This window comes from Vanessa cardui, chromosome 27, assembly GCF_905220365.1.
Source record: "Vanessa cardui chromosome 27, ilVanCard2.1, whole genome shotgun sequence".
Classification (NCBI taxonomy): Eukaryota; Metazoa; Arthropoda; class Insecta; order Lepidoptera; family Nymphalidae; genus Vanessa; species Vanessa cardui.
This window is the reverse complement of record NC_061149.1, coordinates 4560150-4584533: the sequence shown is the minus strand read 5'-3', so window position 1 is coordinate 4584533 and position 24384 is coordinate 4560150. Positions and strand designations below refer to the sequence as shown.

The following is a 24384-nucleotide window of genomic DNA, read 5'->3' as shown; positions in this document are numbered from 1 at the left end:
CCGTGTAGTCGCCCTTAATTCTATTACACCAATAAGCACAGGGCGTTACCGTATTAATCTGCACACAAGTAAACATTACATCACGGCGAATTGCCAAGAAAGCGGACGTCTCACTCGCGCCTACGAACCTGTGGCCCGTTGGAGAGGGACAGTTGACAGGAATCAATACGTGATGGCGGTCGTTTTATTTCGCGGGACATCTCGTGTTTGTGTGTATGATGTTAAACTGGATGCTCGGATGGCGTTGCTTCAGACCGACTCGAAAGCAAATCATTCACCCATTAACTTAACACTAATATCGAAACAAAGCAGTGATTATTGTATTTAAATGTATGTGTGTGTGACTAAATAACCAACGAATTATATATTAAAGTCCAAATAAAGTAAACTGACTTCTAAGTAATAACTTGTCTTAAGCTCTTATAAAAGTAGGACTCAAAATGACGTAAAATAATATTAACATATTGTTTATGTCGTGTTATATGAAACGTGTGTATGTGTGTGTGTTGTTACCCTCAGTGTTGGTAGCTGAGGTACCATTTGTATAGAGACAAAGAAAAGTTCTTTTTCTAATGCAAAGTAATAGTCACCTAATGGTAAGTTGTCAGAAACATAAGATGACGATTTAACAGAAATAAAAAAAAAAAACAAATTATTATTCAACTATAAATATTTAATATACTGTATATACAATAATATATATTTATGTGTGCGTGAGTAGTATTTTTAACGCATTTGTAATTTATTTCTTTCAAATATATGTATGTTACAGTTGTTTACTAACATAGTATATCATATGACTAACAATTGACATATATTCGTGAGAAGTCTAACAATCATTAAATGGTTTAAGTGATATATGTATATATGTACACCAAATGTGTACATAATATATAACAATACCAGCTTCTTAGCATATGACTCCTGCAATTTATTAGGGGTTATATGGTCCAAGACTTAATCATCAGCTTCCAAACTACAGGTTACTTGGACTGCTCTGGATTAAAATAAAAATTTTAACAAAAAGAAAAACCGACTTCAAACAAAACACTATTTTAAAACAAATGAATATGCACGAAAAAGTAATAAAAATAATTGCGCATTCAACATATTTTTTAGAGTCTTCCTAAGTTAAATGAAATGAAAAATATTAGACTACTTAAAAGTCGATTTACGATTATATCATGTAGTTATAATTATTGTTATATTTGGAGCCGGTGTCAGCCACGGTGCCCTTGTCCCAACAATCAAAAGATTATTATTGTGTAAAAGGTGATTTGTAAAAAACAAATTTGTTAAAGTATTCTCGTATTGTTTTTTGATAGATATACTGTAGGGTTTTATTGGCTCAATCAAAATCGGTCCACCCAGTGAAAGTGAAAAAAAAAAAAAAAAAAATACAGACGAATTGATAACCTCCTCCTTTTGGAAGTCGGTTGATAAATATCAAAAGTATATTCAAAGGGCGATCTCATGCTAACGTGACCTTTTCCAGTCTTTTGAGCAAAGGAAAGGGTATTGATTAAAAAGGTGACGTATATAATCAACTATATATACGACATAAAGATGAGGATCTCATCCGAACTGAGATCAGTCTTTAATTAACAAACCTGTAATAAATAATCGTAGATAATATTTACGTATTCCTAACGTGCTAATAGTTAAACTACATACACTAAAAACAGTTCTTGACTAATATATTTTAATCTTCCGTGGAACAGTAGTGTGTAACGTCGGTTTTCATGGGTACGCCACTCCGAGGTCCTGGGTTCGATTCTCGACCGAGTCGACGTAGAAAAAGTTGTCTCGAGTCTGGTTGTTTGTGGTGCTATCGTTACTTCTGATTTTCCACAACACAAGTGCTTTAGCTACTTACATTGGGATCAGAGTAATGTATTTCATGCTGTCCAATATTTATTAATTTATTTAATATATTATAAACTGTAATTCAACACTATTCTACTTAACTACTTATATATATTAATGATATCTTCCTTAGTTCCGTATTACATCGACATTCAAAAGGCATTTTTTTTCGAAAATACATAGTGAATATAGATTAAGCAAGCTTTCGACCAATGATATCGCGTTATTTCAAGGTCAAATATTGTTTATTTTCTTCTGTTCTCTTCACGTTGAATTAGACTATGGTATATGTGATCAAATAAATTGGGAGCCGACCTAACCTAAGTTTTTATAGGACTAAGTATATGTGTCTCTTTCTTATGTTTGAATTGAAAGAGGATAGCAAGTACATCTTTTATTATAGTAGATGTCAGAAGCAACACCTTCGTCGTTTTTTAACGGTTAATAATAATATGTTCATCGGTTTTTATTTGCTCGCGTGACTACTTAGGGTTCCGTACCCTAAGGCTTGGAATACGGAATTAAATACGGAACCCTAAATGGAAGAGGAGGCCTTATCTCAGCAGTGGGAAATGTACAGGCTGTTACTTTACTTTTTACTTTACCTACCCGAAGGCTATTACTATTACTTAAAATTCGTAGTCTATCCGTCTGTCGACAAGCTGTATCTCACGAACTTACAGTAAGGCCTTTTGAATTTTCAAAAATAACGACATTTTTTCTCGGAAAAAACAGAATAAAATAAATAAGGCATTCCTATAAAAGAAACATAACTTTATGATATAATGTAACATTACTTTATAGAGTACGGAACCTATTGTGCACGATTCCGTTTCGCACTTAACTGTTGTTTTTTTTTTTAATAATTAGGCATGTTACACACGATTCGATTATATATGATCAAACGAACTTCTCAAGTGAAGTTCGATCATTATTATATGAGTTGTTTCATTCGAAGATATAATTAACTAGGTAGTCCTTCTAACCTACAAGGTAACGTCGCATATTTAAGAGATTTTATTTATTTTTTTTTTTTTTACTGTGGTACATAATAAAAAATAATTTTTCGTGTACCTACATTATTTCCTTCATCGTTACTGCGCTCAGTATTAGCCTCATTCTTTAAAGTATTTATTTTTGCAAAACTTGTGGGCTTTTGGGAGGGAGGGAATCTATATCTTCGAATGAAACAACTCATATAATAATGATCGAACTTCACTTGAGAAGTTCGTTTGATCATATATTATATTTCGTTGTTTCATTCTTCAGATATAATTAACTAGGTAGATGTTTAGAGATGTTCAAGTTTTGCTCATTTTTATCATAATGAAACCACAATTAATAAATTAATATCATTATTTATTATTATTAGTTTCTCACAATGTTATTGTAATTTAAATAATTTAATTATTATTGGGTAGTAATAAAGACCTTGCAAAGCTGTCACGATTCTCTATTGGTCGATCGTAAAACTTAGCAAACGTTTCCGCATCGGTGGTCCAGCCCGCCGTTTTACGGATGACATCCACGGAAATTCCCGCAGCACGAGCAGCTGATGTAGCAGCATGCCTTGTACTATGTGCACTAAATACTGACATATCTATACCACATAAATCCATAGTTTGTTTAATCCAACGACCGATAGTTTGAGACGTAACAGCTTTGTGAGGTCTTTTCAAAGTAATAAACAAGTTATCTATATTACTTGGTCTTAAATGTTTAGTCCTATCTATATAATCAACTAAAGTCCTAGCCGGACAAATGCTTGGTTTTTCTAAAAAATAAGGCAATATAAGAATTGGTTGATTTTTTCCTGCTCCTGATGTTTTGATTATATCGAGGATATAAATTCTTATTTCACTTTGAAATAATTTAATATTATTTATTTTTATTAATGAAAATGTTTGCAACCTATGCGCAGTACACAGCGCTAAAAGTATGACAAGTTTTTTCGTAAGCTTTTCCGAAGTCAGGGTTTGATTAGGGTACCAATTTTCTATAGTATTTAATACTACTTGTGGGTCCCAACTATGTCTTTATTTAGGTTCACTAGGTCTTAGTCTATAAGCACCTTTCAACATTCGGGAAATACACTCGTCTTTTCCTATATTATTACCCAGAAGTAAGGACAATGCCGAGCGATGACAGTTAAGAGATCCATAGGAATCACCTTTATGGTACTGATCTGTTATGAATGACATGACAACATGAACCAAGGGATCCATAGGATTAAACTTATTCATGATACAAAAATTCCACCATAGTTTGTAAGTAACGTTATACTGCCGTATAGTGTTGTCTGATAATGACGCATAAACAAGATCTAATGCTTGGTTGGGAACGCCCCGCCTGGAGAATGCGAGCCGCAAAGTATGGCAGCTCCCAGGGTAGGCTGTAGGCTCTGTCCTTGCTTCTGTGACCTGTCATCATATAAAATACCATTGTTAATAAATAAAATTTCAGATTTTTGTAATTTTTGCAATAATGGAAACCAAGGCTGGGAGGGCCAGTAAGGAAATACTAGAATCCCGGTGGATTTATCGTGAACGATTTTCTCTAAACATTTTAAAATCAATGTAAAGGGTGGAAAAGCATAGAAATATAAATTACTCCAATTGACCGTAAATGCATCAACATTTACTGCTTCAGGGTCAGGTTTCCATGATATGTAATCTTTGCATTTGGTATTGGTGCGAGAAGCAAACAGATCTATTTGAGGTTGTCCAAACTTATTAATTATTTTAGCAAAGGCAATTGGTGATAGTTCAAATTCAATATTATAATTTATTCTCCTTGATTCTTGGTCAGCTTCTTTATTATCCTTCGTATTTATATAAGATGCAAATAACCAAAGTTTGCGTTTTTCGCACCATTGCCAAATAATTTTAGTCAAATTATTGAGATGTGGGTATTGTATCCCACCTAAACGATTTATATAGCTAAAAGCAGTAATATTATCTACCCGTAGGAGTATATTACAGTTACTTTTCGTTTTTGCAAAACATTTTAAACCAAACAAAACCGCAAGTAATTCTAAATAATTAATATGAAATACTTTTTCACTATCTTTCCAAAGTCCATTTGCTCGTTGATTATTGCAAAATACACCCCAGCCAGATCTAGAGGCGTCGGTAAAAATTTCTAGCTCATAATTTCTTATTTTTAACGGACAGAATGTTTGATAAACATTTTGTTTCCACCATAACAAGTCTGGTATGATTACCTTAGAAAGTTTAATCTTAGTGTCATAATTTTGTGATTTTTTAAGTAAAAGATATTTCTGTCTTTCGAATACTTTTGTGTATAACCACCCGTATCTAACAGCTGGACATGCAGCTGTCAGTACTCCAATGAATTGAGCAAATTCACGTATAGAACATGTGGGTAATTGTAAATATTTCTCAACTAATCTCACTATGTTCCTTCGCTTTTCTATTGGTAATGAAATTGACATATTTAATGTATTAAAAGTAAAACCCAAAAATTTACAACTTTGTTGAGGTTCGATACAACTTTTTTGATAATTTATAACAAAACCTAAGCATTCAAGTACCTGCATAGTAACTTTTACATTGTTCAAGCAATCTACGTAATCTACACCAATACACAATATGTCGTCTAGATATATTACAGACGTATGTCCCTGTCTTCGTAAATAGCTCATTACCTCTTTCATAATTTTAGTAAATATTCTTGGCGCCACTGATAAACCATAAGGCATGCCTTTAAATTCGTACATATTTATTTCTGAATTTTTATTTTTAAAAATAAATCTGAGATATTTGCGATAACTTTGTGCGACAGGAACTAAAAGATAAGATTCTTTTAAATCAATTGTTGCAAGAAATCCACCTTTACTTATTAATTTTGTCGCTGTTCTGTAATCCTCCATTTTAAAATGAATTTTAGGTATAAATTTATTAAAAGATTTTAAATTCAAAATAAACCGTTTTTGTCCATTTTGTTTCGGTGCCAAAAATATTTTAGAAATGTATTGGTCTCGTCTCGTTAAACATAATGAAATAGCGCCTAGCTCTAATAATTTATCAATTGCTATTTGTATGTTTTGTTGATCAGCGTCGTTAAAACTACTATATGGAGTTGAAACTTGAGTTACGTGACTAAGAAGAGGTATTGAGATATCATCGCGAATCTATTTTAAAATAACATGATTGGTTGTAACTTTTAACCAACAATTATAAAATAATTGTAAACGACCAGCATGTACCTCTATGGATATCGGTGCGGCTGATGAGTGCGTTGCTTGCTCGAGTGGTTGGGTCGTGGTAGCAGTGCTGTGCCCGTAGGGAGCGTTCGACGTATCGTTGCCGTCGTCGAAGCTCGCATCTGTGATCCTGTGCGCCCCCCTCCCCCCCCTGTTCGATGGGAACCGGGGAGGGCCCGACCAGTTTCCCTGTCGAGGTCGTGTAGCGACGGAAGGAGGTTTCGAGGGAATAATATTCTTCTTTATTGACAGACCTTGTTTTTCTATAGTCTTGGCTGCTTTGATCTTCTCCGAAAGGTTATTACCAAAAAGTGTTTCATCTCTTTCATTATTATCAATAATATTTAAAATTGACTTGTCTAAACTAGGCGATAGTAATTTAATTCTAGTATCACTATCCTGATAGTGCAAGTCTGACAAAATACGAATTGCATCCGAGAGTATTTTGATGGCTTTAATTTTATCCTCATCCGTTAATAGCAATGTCACTGCTCTGTTAATACTTGTTATACCCACGCCTAATTGTTGTTGATAATTTTCTAATTTTTTGTCACGTTGTCTTAGAGAATCAGTAATTGCGGCTGAAATTTCAGCGTTCAACGATGGAGCTTTCAATAACTTACAGTTACTCGGTATTGAATAAGATGTCACAAGTTTTTCGCGGACATCCTTAGGTAGACCTCTACGTAATATAGGAAGCCACCTTAGGGCTAAGTCATGGTGAATATCTTCACCGTATTGAGGTACTTCATTAATAGCATCTACTAGCGCTTGCAAATACTCAGGCGTCAAGTTGCTGATTCTCCGTGTAATTCGCCGTCCGAGGTGGGTAGATCGAGAATTGTATTTGTTCTCAAATCCGAGACTTCTGTTTGAACCTCTGGGGATTCAGAATGTGGCAGAATATTTTCAGTTGCTACGGGCACCTCAACATCTGCAACATAATGAGTTCGATATTGAACAAATTTTCTACTTGATTTTGACTCTCGGCCAACATTCAAGTATGCATTCCTTCGTTTAACTCTCGGCTAAACTCAGGATGAAAAGACACCATAATGACTCTGGATTATTCATATTGCAGATAAAATATAAGGCTTACCTGAATTATCGTCAGATGAGTCGGATTGAATGATTATACGACGTTTATTGCGTCGGTTACATTTTTCTTCCAACTTCTTAATTTTTTCTTTGTAATAATTAATTTTATCGAGACTTTTTCGTTTCGGCATTATGTCCTTGTAATGATAAACTTTCTTATATTTGAAGAGCGCGTGCGATCGTTACCTCGCATGAAAAAAGAATGAGGCTAATACTGAGCGCAGTAACGATGAAGGAAATAATGTAGGTACACGAAAAATTATTTTTTATTATGTACCACAGTAAAAAAAAAAAAAAAAATAAAATCTCTTAAATATGCGACGTTACCTTGTAGGTTAGAAGGACTACCTAGTTAATTATATCTGAAGAATGAAACAACGAAATATAATAATAATCATATGTTATTATTTTATTTATGAGTATTTTTAAGTGGTTCTTATTAATAATCATTCGTTACAATATGATATAATGATATAATTATAATATTTAGTTGCGTTTCAATTCTTATTTACCTTCAAGTTAAGGCTTTGTTGGGAATTCGCAACGCAAATGTATGTTGTATCAATCCTTATAACGTTAAACTATCAAAAGTATTTTTTTTTATGTAATTGGTTGGTGGACGAGCATATGGGTCACCTGATGGTCAGCATCGCCCATATACAATGACGCTGTAAGAAATATTAACTATTCCTTACATCGTCAATGCGCCACCAACCTTGGGAACTAAGATGCTATGTCCCTTGTGCCTGTAGTAACACTGGCTGACTCACCCTTCAAACCGGAACACAACAATACTGCGTATTGTTGTTTAGCGGTAGAATGTCTGATGAGTGGGTGTTACCTACCCAGACGGGCTTGTACAAAGCCCTACCACCAAGTAAAACCATCAAAACTAATTATAAAATGTTTTCTATTTATAAGCCTATATGGCCTGGTATTGAGAATATGAGAATCTTTAACGAAGATGGCGCGTTCAATTCCAAGAAAATCGTCATCCTCCTGCCCTTATCCCAATTTTAATTGGGGTCTTCTCTGTCAGACGTCATCTCACAAATCTCACAAATAACATTCTTTCTATCCATATCGTCCTTCACACAACCCATCGATCGTTCCTAAGGTCGTCCTCTACCTCTATATCCATTCACATCCATGCTCAAGACCTTCCTCACAATATGTTCCTCATTCCTTGTTATAACATGCCCATAGTATGATAGCCGCCTTTCACATAATTTCTCGGCTATCATCATTCCTTTCTCTATCCATTCGTTAAATTCTAAGAAATTATTAAATAAATTCTAAAGAATATTTTGTATCAGCATTGCCGAGCGAAGTCATGACAGATCGCTGGTATAAACTATAACAAAACTTTATTTAAATAAACATAATATATACGTATGTAGTAAATAATCGATCAGATATATCAGCATTAATGTGAAATCACGGAGCCCTTAAATCATTCGGAGGGTGCATTTGCCATAATTTGCCGCTTCCTCAGCGTCCCCTAACCGTGGGGTGTGTTACCATTATTTATGTTTTACCACGTCATAAAATTTACTATAATCGAACGTTTCATGTATTCATTCTATTAGAATATAATTTTATATGTTTTTTTCATGGTGTAGGTTGGCGGACGAGCATATGGGCCACCTGATGGTATGTGGTCACCATCACCCATAGACAATGACGCTGTAAGAAGTATTAACTATTCCTTACATCGTCAATGTGCCACCAACCTTAGGAACTAAGATGTTACGTCCCTTGTGCCTGTAGCTACACTGGCTCACACACCCTTCAAACCGGAACACAACAATACTGCGGACTGTTGTTTAGCGGTAGAATAACTGATGAGTGGGTGGCACCTACCCAGACGGGCTTGCACAAGGCTCTACCTCCAAGTGATACTATATAGTGATATTATATGTGATACATGTTTTCGCTCGCGTCGTTGCGGGAAGGTCTGTAGGTATTAGATATTAAAAAAAATTGTGTTCTTGGGGTTTCAAATTGCTTCAGTTTCAATAAATCGGGTTCTCAGGGGTCAAAAAGTACGAAACGGACAGCTACTTTCTTTTATACTATTAGCATAGATGTTTAACTATAAAATTATGAATTTATATTACATAATTATGAAAGACCGCCAAGCCTGAGGTTTCTGTATTTTTTTAAACGTTTTAATTCGCTAATTTTGTTACTGATTAAAACTGAACTTAAATAAAATATTGTATTTTTCTTATTCTATTCTTAAAGAACACATACATAGTATAAGTCTATTTATGCAAAGTAATATACTACCAAAGTTTCCTCTATACATAAAGATAATTTTAAGACCAAATCGCCCCATCCTCATGTAGAATATCATTTGATCACGCAGGTTTTTCTTTATCGTCGAGTAATGTTTTAATTCAAATTCTGTTATCTCATTTGAATCATCGAATAAGATTCTAGTGTTCTTAGCATGTGCGATCTTGGTCCTACAGGTCATTATAATATAACTATAGTGGATCGAACGACAGGGATAGTAATCGTTTTGTTATTGTTACAGGTTAAAGACGCAGGAATAGAGATGTGCAATAAGTGACAAACCAAGTGTAGTGTACCAAGTGTCGTGCAGTGAAGTGACATGAAGTGAAATTCGGAAGTGTTTATCATGGCAGTGTACAACGGCGGTCCGTGTTCTGAATGATAGCTACCATTGAAGGTGAGTGACCTTTGCAATTAAACATATACTTTCATTATATTGTCTTACGTCATCGATTCGAAATGATGATACTGAGAAGAAACGCCAAGAGACTCTTTATAAAAATACACGAACCAGCTACCAATATGTCTATATTCTGATACAAAGTAAATTATAAGATTGTTTACAATTACCAGTTGTACTGTATATTTCCCTCTTCTGGGCTAAGGCCTCCTGGTCCTTTGAGGAGAAGATTTGGATCAAATCCACTCTGCCTGAATACACATGTGGCAGGATTTCGAAATATCACACACGTTTTCCTTCATAGCCGAGGACGTGATGAATTATAAACACAAATTAAGCAATCAATGGTTTATTTGCATGTGTTTTAACTACGGGGCCATTTCGGGAATTGTACCCGTGCGAAGCTGTGGTACGTCGCTAGCGCTTAATTAATTAACACAAAGAACTTTAAGCAGTTTTATGATATTAGTTATAAAAATACGATTTCCTTCTCTTGGGCAATTTCCTGTGTTATCTTTGTAATCACTAATGCCACAACGACATCCGGTTTCTCACCGTCTTCATGCTATTTTCGTCGGCTATAAGAGCTGTGCTACACGTTCAAGTATCAATTCACGTTTATTTGCGCAAAACAATTGCATGATTACCAGCGCAAACTCTTTTGCCTATACCTGTGTAAAAGCTGAGCTTATTATCAATGCAAACAATTAATTACTTTGCATCGTATCGATATAATAACAATACAATACATATAGTGTGGTTTATAATATATGTAATGGTAAATTGTACTTGTAAAATTAGTATTAATATTGTGTTTCAAGTCAAACTGTCGATTGCAATTTTATTTTTATATCAGCTAACTTCGCAATACATGAAATAGTTAACCAGTTTAAAATAGTGTCGAAGTGTTTAAGATTGTACAATTATCGTATTGTTATTTAAATTCAATGTAAAACCTACATCACACATTGAACTATAAACTTGTCTTTTTCTCTTCGGTTTGCGCACATTTACTCCAAGTAAGAAAGTAAACAAGCAAAAAATATTCAATGTTAATTGTTACGATTAGCTTAGTTGCTTTTAGTTGCGCCAACGGAGTACTTTGTAGCAGCACGCGTGATCGAGTATACGAAGGAAAACGATCACATACATTTTTGAAGATAATAGTAACTGTTATGTGATGGCTTTGTGCCAGCCCCGGTCATGATGACCGTGAATCTTAATCGACGATTGCGGGTTCAAACCCGGGCAAGCTCCACTGAATATTCATGTGCTTAATTTGTTTTTATATATTATTTCGTGCTCGGCGGTGAAGTAAGACATCGTGAGGAAACCTGCATGTGCCTAACTTAGTTCTGCGACTTGTCCATTCCACCAACCCGCATTGGAACAGCGTTGTGGAATATGTTCCAAACCTTCTCCTCAAAGGGAGAGGTCTTAGCCCAGCAGTGGGAAATTTACAGGCTATTGTTGTTTGTTGTTGTAATAGTAACTATAATTTGATGGCATTGTGCCAACCCGTCTGGATAGTACCATCCACTCTTGAGATATTCAACGGCCCAGCGGCAACGTTTAATGTTGTTTTGTTTCGGTTTGAAAAGGTATTAAGGCATTGTAAATAACGGCAGAAATAACATCTTAGTTCCCAAGGTCGGTGGCGCATTGGTGATGTAAGAAATGGTTAATAATTACATAGCCAATCTCTATGGGGATTAGCAACCACTTAATATCAGTTATCTGTTATGTATAATAAAATTGGAGTGTCTGTATTATTAAGATAATCGCTTTTTACTAAATGCATTTGTACGTACTATAACATTTTTTACAATTTTTGATTGTTTGTCTGTATTTTCCGGCTAAACTCTGGAAAGTCTGGATCGATTTTGACGATACTTTCACTGGCATATAGCTGATGTAATAATGAGTAAACTCACGACAACAATAACTATTTTGTTAAATTAAAACGCGTACGAAGTCGCAGGTACAGATAATAATAAAAAAATCCGTGTTAATCTTCAAAGCAAAGATTCTTTTAGTGTGTATCTGCGTGTGTGTGTGGACTGCGTAAGTAGTTGCGTGTATCCGTAGCTTTATATATCAAATGTCTAACACTATCGCGGAATTGGTATTAATTTACATAGACGTGAATGAATTAGGTACGTCGAGAAGGAAGTCGATATTTTTTTATCTAGCTTCATCTACATATAGTAAAAGTTATACGAATATGTTTGTATGTCAAATATAGATATGGCAACATTGTAATCTATATTAATATTATAAATGTGAAAGTTGCTCTGTCTGTCTGTCTATCGTTCTTTCACGACCAAACCGCTGAACCGAATTTGATGGAATTTTGTATGAAGCAAACTTGAATTCTATGAAAGAACATAGGTTACTTTTTTTGCTTGACACATGTCAACCAACACCCTAAAACGCTAGCGAAGCCGCGGGCGACTACTAGTTTTACGTAAGTGCAACTACGAAGGGTAAATATTAACTCGGTGATAGCTTTTACTCGCTTCTTAGTTTGGGTGGAGTTAGTACTTTTACATTTTTAAAACACGATTCTTATTCAAAATCAAAATATACTTTATCCAAGTAGGCTTTAACAAAAAAAAAAAAATTAAAATAAACTTTATTCAAGTGGGCTTTTACAAGCACTTTTGAATCGTCATATAACATTTAAGTGAAGCTACCACCGGTTCGGAAAGTAGATTCTACCAAGAAGAACCGGCAAGAAAATCAGTAGTTACTTCTTTTTCAACATTTAAAAAATCCCAAGTCATGTTAGTTAATACAATTATTTAAATTAATATATATCATGCGTGGACAAGACACAAGCACAAGCACTCAGAATCGTCATTTAAAAACTATATTAAGTGAAGCTACCACCGCTTCGGAATATATATTCTACTGTAAACAAATTTCAAGAAACTCAGTAGTTAAACTGTTTTTTTTTTTAATTATTAAATATATAGCTATCGCTCATACTTTAATCGTGCACGGGCAACAAACAGCTACTTTAGTATTTATATGTAAGGGATGGTTACTTAGCAGTGATTGTGTCTATGCCTCTATAGGCGGCAATGCCACTTACCATTAGCCATTAAAGTTTCATAATAAAATAATTTTCGCAATACTAAATACACAAGCAAAGCAAGGTACCTACTCTATGTGTTAATCTATAGGTATGAATATCATTAGTTTTTAAAAGAGTATTTATTTATAGCTTCCTCTTTCTTATCGACTTTGAATTAATTATTTGCTAATTATAAAATATATGTGTGACAAAATTATTTTTCTACATTTTTTATGGTGTAGATAGGCGGACGAGTTAATATGACACCTTGTGGTAAACGGACCATCGCCCATAGACAATTATATATTCGTTTCAGTTGACCTGGAGAAGGAATACAGAGGACTACTCTATACATATATACTAATATTATAAATGTGAAAGTAACTCTGTTTGTTTATGGCTCTTTCACTACCAAACCACCGAACAGTATTTGATGAAATTTGTTATGAAGCAAATTTGAACTCTATTTTTACGACAACTAAGCCCATAAAACGCGAGCAAAGCCGCGAGCATCAACTAGTACTTTTAAATAATATCTATTAATAATACATTAAAATAATTTAAATTAAACATTACACACACTACCAAATGCTTTACACTCATGTTTGTGTGCGTAATATATATACTTATAATTTTATTCTATGATATAATATTATCAAATGAGACACATTTGATTTTTTGTAGAACAAATAAAAATATATAAATAAAAGGTTAAAAAATTATGAAGAGGCTGTAAGTTAAATATCGAAGTAGTAGCCCTAAAATGTTTGACAAAAGCTTCCCCTTTTGACGAGGAGTCGGATACGTGTGTCAGCATTTTATCTGAATCGTGCAGGTTTCCTCACGATGTTTTAATTTATAGAGCACCAGATGAATTGTAAACACAAACTAAATATATAGTTTCAGTTTCGCTTCACCAACTATTATAGCTTAAATGAAGATCCATCAGAAATCTTTAAATACATAATACAAATAATATAAAAAGATAACAAGAGTATGAAATGGTGGATATGTCTTATTTGATAATAGAATCAACATAATTACATAGTATAAAACAAAGTCGCTTACCACTGTCAGTCCCTATGTATGCTTAGATCTTTAAAATTACGCAACGGACTTTGATGCAGTTTAATAGATAGATTGATTCAAGAGGGAAATTTTTGTATATAACACTTGGACAATATACTAAATAAACACTGAGAATTTTAGAAGTTTCTAATGTGATGTCGTAATTTCTGTAGTATATTTAGTATTAGTTTTGCACCCGTGCGAAGCGGGGGCGGGTCTCTAGTGTATTTATAAACCGAAGTTACCTGTTTATGTAAAATATAGTCCAAAAACTGAATTTCCTCACGGACGAAGCGATTAGCCAAGATTGCATCTTTGTGACGTCATCCCCGTCTATGTGTTGCGACGCCACACACGTGTAACACGTAATGAAGTAAACAGCTGTTACTTAGACGTCGAGCAATTACATCCATAGGTAATTAAAAAATTGACCATAAACTACTAGTTCCTATCATCGCAATTAAATTATACAAGTTGTTTTTATATGTTCGCTTAATCGTAGTTCTTATTACTTAAGCGCCAATAGCTCAGTGGTTTACAGATCGTCACTAGATGTCAAAGTTTCAAATTCATTTTATTTAATGTCAAATATTTCTAATAAGTCGGATAAATATACGTCAATCTTAATTCTCAAATCCGATGTTTCATACATTATCAAATCATATATCGCACTTAACTTGTGACCACCAATCCATATTTTAAAAGCATGGTGAGACAAGTTTCGAATATTTATCCATTAGAGGAGATCACTTTAATTTTTCAACATTAAACTAGTAATATAAAATGGAGTTCATATATCAACACCGTAGTTAAGTTTAAACAAGATATTAACACATGTTTGAATATATTAACCATACTATTTGAAATAAATTATCTGTCCAAGTTAGAAGCTGAAACAGGGATTAATTATCTGTATTATTTGTAACATTTGTCAGGCTACCTTACAGCTCACATGACTCAAATGACGGAGTAGCAGTTTCGATTCTGGAAATTTTTCGGCCTCAGAAAATCCGTAAAGCACGTTGATTCTATGCCTGAATTCGTTCCAATCGTGCCGGAATGGAGTACCTTCGTGTTATAATAGTGAGGGACTACAGTGCACAGTTGTCATAGTCGTCTAGTCCCTTAAGATTACCGCCATGGTCGAAATCTATCTGAATTACATGATAACTATTATATAAAAGTCTTTATAATATATAAATATGGCTTGGCATCAAAAAATATAATTAGGAATTATTTATTTTTATTTAAGGATGGTTAGAAAGCGTGCATCTTAACCGATGATTGCGGGTTCAAACCCAGGCTAGCACAACTATATATGTGTGCTTATTTTTTGTTTAAAATTCATCTAGTGCTCGGCGGTGAAGGAAAACATCGTGAGGAAACCTGCATGCATTTCACCGACCCGCATTGGAACAGCGTGGTGGAATATGTTCCAAAACCCTCTCTGTAATGGAAGAGGAGGGCTTATCTCAGCAGTGGGAAATGGACAGGCTGTTAAAACTAATGAACGAAGTGGCGTACCCATGAAAACCGGTGTACACATTACTGGACCACGGAGGTCGTTGTTCTAATCTCTTTTATTAATTCTGTTATAGTAAAAAAATCGAAATCTTTAATTCATTTCGACCATCGAAATACTCTCAGATATAAATATATAAAATACCTTATAGAAAATTCTTAATGAAATTTTTGAGCCGTGAAGTAACATTAAACGGTAATATGTAAATATACAACTCGTTTAATGAGCTTGCAACATTAAATTTATGTGAAATCTTATAACTTATTAATATTAACCGTGTAATAATTTAAGTGGTAAGGACGAGTGTCCAATTGGAAGCTATAAATATATCGACGCAATAAACTACCACAGTTTGCTTGGAAATATATCTGTTAAAGAATATTTGTTGTATTACAATGTCGCTTACTGCTGTCTGTTGTTATGTATGCTTAGATCTTTTAAATTACGCAACGGATTTTGATGCGGTTCTTTTAATAGATAGAGTGATTCGAGAGGAAAGTTTTTCTGTAATACCTGGACAAAGCATATTTTTATCAACATAAAAAGAGCTGATAATCATCAGCTGTATAGATTTTCTACAATCATAGCTTTGAACATTGTAAAATCACGTATCAAACAAAAAAACTGCATCAAAATCGGTTTATAAGTTACGATTCCACAGACAGATAGATACACATGTTAAACATATAAAAACCCTCTTGCTGAGGTTGAAGAGTACTTTATTCAAGTAGGCACTTACAAGCACTGTCGGGTTGAATGTTACAGAATTATATATAATGTATAAGTTAGCACCGGTTCGCTAGTTAGAAGAACCGGTAAGAAGTTAGTTATCTGATTATATGATGTCTTGATCTCCGATTTCGGCTGCCGCGGCATATAGTAGCCAACTACATAGGACATACTATTAAGTATGCAAAAGAGGATATAGGTTTAAATCCATGAGCCCTGTATGTATACAGGAATCTATACATATAATAAAATTGGAGTGTTTGTTTATTACATTAAAATAGCCCTTTTTTACTCAATGCCTATAAAATGTAATTTTAGTATACGGTACATATACTAAAATTACATTTTTTTACATTTTTTTTTCTGTCTGTTTGTTTGGCTAATCTCTGGAAGGGCTGGACCGATTTTGACGGGACTTTCACTGGCAGATAACTGATATAATAAGGAGTAACTTTGGCTACAATATATTTTTTTGTTAAATTCAAACGCAGACAAGATCGCGGGCACAGTTAGTACGAAATAAAATATATCACACTGAATCTCTAGGTGGTAAGATTGTGTTCAAACCTGTTTGAGTTGGTTAGGTATTTCTGGTTGGTTTCACACATCGTTTATTCCAACGTTAGACAGCGTTTTGTACTGCTGTGTTCCGGTTTCAAGGCTGAGTGAGCCAGTGTAATTACAGGCACAAAGGACATAGCATCCATGTAGCGTTAACGTGCAAGTAAAAGTTAGTTTCTGTAGTGAGAAACAGTAACACTTTCCGTATGTCTTCTTTTAATAAATAAATATAAAAAACACACACGCAATTATATTTATATGTTATTGTCATGTACGACTATTAAGTATGATTATCTATATTTATAATTATAAATGTGAAAGAAACTGTCTGTCTGTTTGTGGCTTTTCATGACCAAACCGCTGAACCGAACTCTGTAAAATTTGGTATGAAACAAACTTGAACTCCCACAAAGGAGGAGACTGACACATGAAATCAACACACTAAAACACGAGCGAATCTGTATTAATATCTACACTGATACTATAAAGTGATAAAATTTCTTTTTTACAAACAAAAGGGTAGGTACGTTGTAAAGATCCAATATATCCTCTATCAGAACCATAAAAGGAGAAAGGCCAAATAAACAAAATTTGACAGCAAATTGAAACAATATCATTGATTAGTCTATGCTATTTACAGAGGATTCGCGAAATAATTACGTATTGGACGTCGACGAAATTGTTATCGGAATTTAGGAAGTAAAATTAAAGTGGATATTATTAAGATAAATAGTGTTGTATTATAAATAAAAACTTTAGTCGTAAACTCTTAGTAGTGCAAAATATATCGTCGTTACTCCTGCAGTAGCTATGTGATATTTTTTAATATTACTCGATTGTCACGTAATTTTTAATCGTTATTACAATACCCACGAACTGTAAAAACAGTTTTGTCATTACTTCTATAGTTTAAAAGTTTACAAATTTAGCTATGCGATATTCATACATCGAAGTTCCATATATTGATATAACGATTAAAACTGCATAGCAATCGAAAAATATGAAAAAAATACATAGCGACTTTTGCAGGAACAATGACGATATGTAACTGTTAAATGGAGTTATTAGCAAATCGTATGAAATATGTAAATCTAAGATTTATTGATATCTTTAATCCTACTTCGATTAAAATAGGCTATATATTGTTAATGTAAAAGTAACTCTGTCTGTTTGACTGGCTCTCTCTTTTGCGGTCATACTACTGAACCGAATTCGGTGATTTTTTTTATGACGCAAGCTTGAACTTCAAGGAAAACCATATGGTTCTTTGTATGCATAACACCCGACTACATACTATAGCGACATCTAGATCTTAATATTTTATCACTGTTGTAAACCTGTATTATCTATAAGTGCTATTCAGTATAAATAGGCTATTTGACTGGTTTTTAAAATCCATTTTATATTATTTAGTAGATGTTAAGGAACCCAGTAAAAGTTATGTTTTTTATTTCTAATACATATTTGCCGAAAAATATCATATTAAAATTCCATAATTAAATACCGCGCAAAAACGTTACTGGGACATTATGGCGCTACAATGGGGTCGGTGGGCGTCACTTTCCTGTATTTTAATCTGTGGTACATATAGTAGAAAAGCAAAGTTTACAAGAAAGTGACTTAATCATAAGCTCGGCCAATCAGGAGCGTTTTGTGTCACGTGACAAACGTTTGAAAAAATGCTATTTTGCTTATGGATTTTTGAATAAATTAAGTAACCATTTTTAAACTCATAATATACACTGATTACAATAATTCATAATTTATTTTTCGCATTGTCAAATAGCCTATTGTATTTATATCAAATAATTTTCTTTATTAATAATGAGTTGCTATTATTAACTATTAAATTGTAATCTTGTATAGATTACTGTAATTCCCCCATTGGCCGCATGTCACATTTCATTGTCTATAAACACACACACAAACAACTCAATAATACGATATGCTTGATGTGTGTATGTGTGTTGAATTACTAGTTAATAATACGATACTGTATATAACACCGTGAAATTGTAAATGCCGTTAGATTATAATCTATCTCGCGCAATTGTAAACCGTCGAAAGATTGTGAACGTTTATTTAACTTGCAATGAAACGTGTATAATTTCGACAGTTCATAATATTTAGCTTAGATTAGAGTTTTTATAATTCAACTGAAATTTACTTCGATAGATTATAAGCTAATAATAATGTAATAGTAATAAATTGTAAGCTTAATTGATTATATATAATCTTACGGTGTTTACAATTTCGGGGTGACGTATACTCAGATTAAATAAATATGTATTTTAATACTATATTGTTTATGTTCGCTATAAAAGTAAAATGTGATAAGTCATAAAAACACATAGATTTAATTTATAATTTATTTTATTGTGGAATCAAAATTTTGGGGTCGACCCGTACATTTTCTCTTTAATTTAGGTAGACGGACTGACAAGTACCTACCAGCCCCATTACTTAACAAAGTTTCCTAATCTATCAAGTTGCCATTTCTATTTTTTTTGTAATAATATTAGTAGTTAAATGACAGTAGTAGGTGCGGGAGAAAGGCTATCTTTACAACGAATATAGTTTTATGATAATCGTCCAGCCGATTTCGGTACCGTTGGTCTAATGGAAGATCAGCTGATTACGCAGAACCTATAGTGCATAAGTTTGCGTAAAAACAGGTAACTCTATTCTCTCTCCCATAATCCAATGGGATGGCAACACGAGCGAAAATACTGCAGATCCTGAACCAACGGTAGGTATTCGGGTTGTTACTGAGATTTTTTCGAGTAAAACCCCATTATTGGCCTGGGATATGAACCCAAATCCTTGAGAACTGGGGTCTTATATTAAGCCACTAAAACAATCAGGTTACTGCTGATAAACAAGTATCCTTATGATAATATATGACTTTTAGACGTACTTTATACATTTAAAATGAAAATGAATTATTTATACTATTACGAAATTCATAAGCGAGATTAATATACTTGGTTTTATATTTTCTTACGATTGGACTCCTGTGGTTTTGTTGCTTACAACAACAACAACAGCCTGTAAATTTCCCACTGCTGGGCTAAGGCCTCCCTTTAAGGAGAAGGTTTTGTAAGATATTCCACCAAGCTGTACTAATGCGGGCTGGTGGAATACACATGTCGCAGAATTTCTATGAAATTAGACACATGCAGGTTTCCTCACGATTCTTCCCTTCACCGCCGAGCACGAGATAAATTATAAACACAATTTAAGCACAAGAATATGTGGGTTTGAAATCTATCTTGAATGTAACTTATGTATGTTTACAATAAAGAGTGATTCACTTAGATTTGATTTGACAAAGTAACATAACGTTATAGTTCACTTATAGTAGGTATATCATAAGAAAAAAATCGTATCCCAGTAACAATTTGACCGGTCATTAATATTCACTACAACACACAACATCCGGTCTCTTAATACGTCATATTATTAATATGGTTCCTTGATTTAATTTTCTATACCAATGTCATTGACTTATAGGAATCTACTATTAAATAAAAACCTTGGCTCGTTTTCCATAGTTACTTTTTTATCTATCTATATTAATATTATAAATGTGAAAGTAACTCTGTATGTTTGTCTGTTTCACCAAACCAATGAAACGAAGTGGAAGAAATTTGGTGTGAAGCAAACTCGAACTTCAAGTAAGGACATAGTTTACGTTTCTTGTCTAACTTACGACAACCAACCCCATAACAAGCGATCGACACCGCGGGCGATATCTAGTACTAATATATAAATACAAAAGTAATTGTCTGTTGTTTTGTGCACCGTTTTTATGAAATAAAAAAAATCATAAAATTCGATGCAGTGGTTTGTCCTTCGCAACGTAACAGACAAGTAGATATTCTACCGGTATATATATATATATATATATATATATATATATATTATTAATTAATATGCCTTCTTTACAGCCAGTTACACTGGCTTACTTATCCTTCAAACATATATATATATATATATATATATATATATATATATATATATATTCTACCGAGAAGAACGGGCTAGTAACTCAGTAGTTACTCTATTTCTCCATTTAAAAATAGTCATGTTAGTTAATTACAATTATATATAAATGTAATTTATCATGCCTGGAAGTCCACGAGTATTAATTTTTTTATTGTCTGCATAATCTTGTACTGGATAATATGCCTTCTTTACAGCCAGTTACACTGGCTTACTTATCCTTCAAACATATATATATATATATATATATATATATATATATATATATATATATATATATATATATATATATATATATGGGATGTAAGGGGGCGCAGGGATGTAAGGGGGCGCAAACTACACCTTAGTGCCCCAAGCCAACCTCACCTGCCCGTGGTGCATCCTGCCGACCAGCAAACGAGGCTCTGGCGACCGACTGATGGCGGTATAACCATCAACATAATAGGCGTAGCTAAATACCACAGGCCGGTGACGGGCAGCAGCGTCACCGGTGCGAGAAGCTACGCCCTGCGATCGCCAACCCGCCTGCCCAGCGTGGCGATTATGGGCACAACCTCCACATACAGCACACACGCAAGCCACGGCCCCCAGTTCCCGGCAGCCCCGCTATTCCTCGTCATGGTGGCGACGATGGTAACGGCGGGACGGGGGGTGCTAAGAATCACCGGGCTACGGGAGGCCACCACAACCGACTGACCCTTGCGACGTACAACGGACGCACGCTACGGCTTGACTCGCATCTAGCGCAACTTGAGGTAGAACTTGGGAAAATTAGGTGGCACATATTAGGGCTATGTGAAGTCCGTAGAGAGGGAGAGGACACCGTAACCCTCGAATCAGGCCACCTAATGTACTTCCGAGAGGGTGACCAACAATCCCAAGGTGGCGTTGGGTTTCTGGTAAATAAGTCCCTAGTTGACAACGTGGTGGAAATCTCCAGTGTGTCGAACAGGGTAGCGTACCTCATTATAAAGCTCACCGAGAGGTACAGCCTCAAGGTGGTGCAAGCGTACGCACCGACCTCGACACACTCGGACGATGAAGTGGAAGAATTATTCGATGACATATCGAGGGCCCTCCACTTCACCACGAAAACCCACTACAACGTTGTCATGGGGGACTTCAACGCTAAAGTGGGAGTACAGAACTGCAGCGAATCGGTAGTAGGACCCCATGGACTTGGAAGCAGGAATCATAGGGGGCAAATGCTTGTCAACTTCCTCGAACGGGAGGGGCTCTTCTTGATGAACTCCTTCTTCAAGAAGCAGCCGCAAAGGAAGTGGACGTGGCAAAGCCCCGACACTATGACGAAAAACGAGATCGACTTCATAATGACGGACAAGAGGCATATATTCAGAGACGTCTCAGTGATTAACAGGTTCAATACCGGTAGTGATCACCGACTCCTCCGAGGCTCTCTGAATATCAATTTTAAGGCCGAGCGCGCCCGTCTGATGAAGTCCACGCTCCGACCAAAGCTGCTCCAAACCATTGCGGGATCTGAAACATTCCAGTCAATCCTGGAGAACCGATTCGCTGCCGTGGAAACCACAACGGACGTAAACCAGAACCTCGAAAATGTAGTTCGAATTCTCAGGGAAGAAGGCACGAGATATTGTGGCATGCAGCGTAAGGGCAGGAAGTCGAACCTTTCGGAAGAGACTTTGGGGCTCATGAAGAAACGACGTGAAAACCCACCTGTCACTTCGTCAGAGAAACGGCAATTAAACCAAGAGATCAGCAGGCGCGTACGACACGACCTCCGGTGCTCCAATACTCTTGCAATAAAAAGAGCTATTGAGCAGAATCGGGGGTCTAAGGTGTTCGTACAATCTCTTGGAAGGAGCCACCTGACGAAGTTGACCACAGCAAGTGGAGAAGTCGTTTCTTCTAAGCCGGCAGTACTTTCGGAAGTAGAGGAATTCTACGGCCGGTTATACGCATCGCATGCATCTCGACCTGATCCCGAAAATGAGGATCCTAGAGCTACATTAACACGCCATTTCTCCGAAGACCTGCCTGAAGTCAGTATTGGCGAAATCGAGACTGCTCTTGGACAGCTTAAAAATGGAAAAGCCCCTGGAGAGGACGGCGTTACCACAGAGCTATTAAAAGCGGGAGGTAAACCGGTACTTAGGGAACTTCAGACGCTTTTTAACTCTGTCCTCTTCGAAGGGAGAACTCCGGAGGCGTGGAGTAGGAGTGTGGTCGTCCTGTTCTTCAAAAAGGGAGACAAAACCCTGCTGAAGAACTATCGTCCCATATCCCTACTGAGCCATGTCTATAAGCTGTTTTCAAGAGTGATCACGAACCGTCTTGCGCGAAGATTCGACGAATTCCAACCCCCGAAGCAGGCCGGGTTTCGGACCGGATACGGCACCATAGACCACATCCATACAGTGCGGCAGATTATACAGAAGTCCCATGAGTATAATCGGCCCCTGTGTCTTGCATTCGTGGACTATGAGAAGGCCTTTGACTCGGTTGAAATCTGGGCTGTTCTGGAGTCCCTGCAGCGTTGCCAAGTTGATTGGCGATACATCCAAGTGATGAGATGTCTCTACGAAGCTGCCACCATGTCCGTCCGAGTACAAAATCAGCAAACAAATCCCATACCATTGCATCGAGGAGTGAGACAAGGGGACGTTATTTCCCCCAAATTGTTCACTAATGCAATGGAGGATATGTTCAAGACGCTGAACTGGAAAGGACGTGGCATTAACATCAATGGCGAATACATCTCTCACTTGAGATTCGCAGACGACATCGTCATCGTGGCAGAAACGCTGCAGGACCTACAACAAATGCTGAACGAGCTGGCTGATTCTTCTATGCGTATCGGCCTACGGATGAACTTGGATAAAACCAAGGTCATGTTCAATGAACATGTTCTACCGGAACCGACTACGATACACGGTACCGTTCTCGAAGTTGTTCAAAAATATGTCTACCTCGGGCAGACTCTGCGATTAGGTAGAAACAACCTTGAGGACGAGGTGAATAGAAGAATTCAGCTGGGTTGGGCAGCATTTGGGAAGTTACGTCGAATCCTAACATCGTCGATCCCACAGTGCCTTAAGACGAAAGTCTTCAATCAGTGCGTCCTACCCGTCATGACATACGGAGCCGAAACGTGGACACTCACGACAAGGCTGGTCCACCAACTTAAAGTCGCTCAGCGTGCTATGGAAAGGGCTATGCTCGGCGTTTCTTTGAGGGATCGCATCAGAAATGAGGTTATCCGTCAAAGAACCAAAGTCATCGACATAGCCCACCGGATTAGTAAGCTGAAGTGGCAGTGGGCTGGTCATATTTGTCGTAGAACCGACAACCGTTGGGGAAAACGTGTTCTAGAGTGGAGACCGCGTCTCGGCAAACGTAGTGTAGGACGTCCTCAGGCACGGTGGAGTGACGATATACGCAAGGCGGCAGGCAGGAGCTGGATGCGAGTAGCCGGAGAAAGACCACAGTGGCGTGCACTGGGAGAGGCCTATGTCCAACAGTGGACAAAAATAGGCTGTTGATGATGA

At 35.9% G+C, this 24384-nt stretch overlaps 1 protein-coding gene across 1 annotated transcript in view; it reads left to right on the top strand.

The window, feature by feature from the left end:
- The window catches only part of LOC124541191, a 132918-nt gene that overhangs the window by 28556 nt on the left and 79978 nt on the right, over nt 1-24384 (top strand). The window contains exon 2 of the mRNA XM_047119059.1: nt 9732-9887. The gene's annotated coding sequence lies outside the window, so the exon portion shown is untranslated. The remainder of the gene's footprint in view (nt 1-9731; nt 9888-24384) is intronic.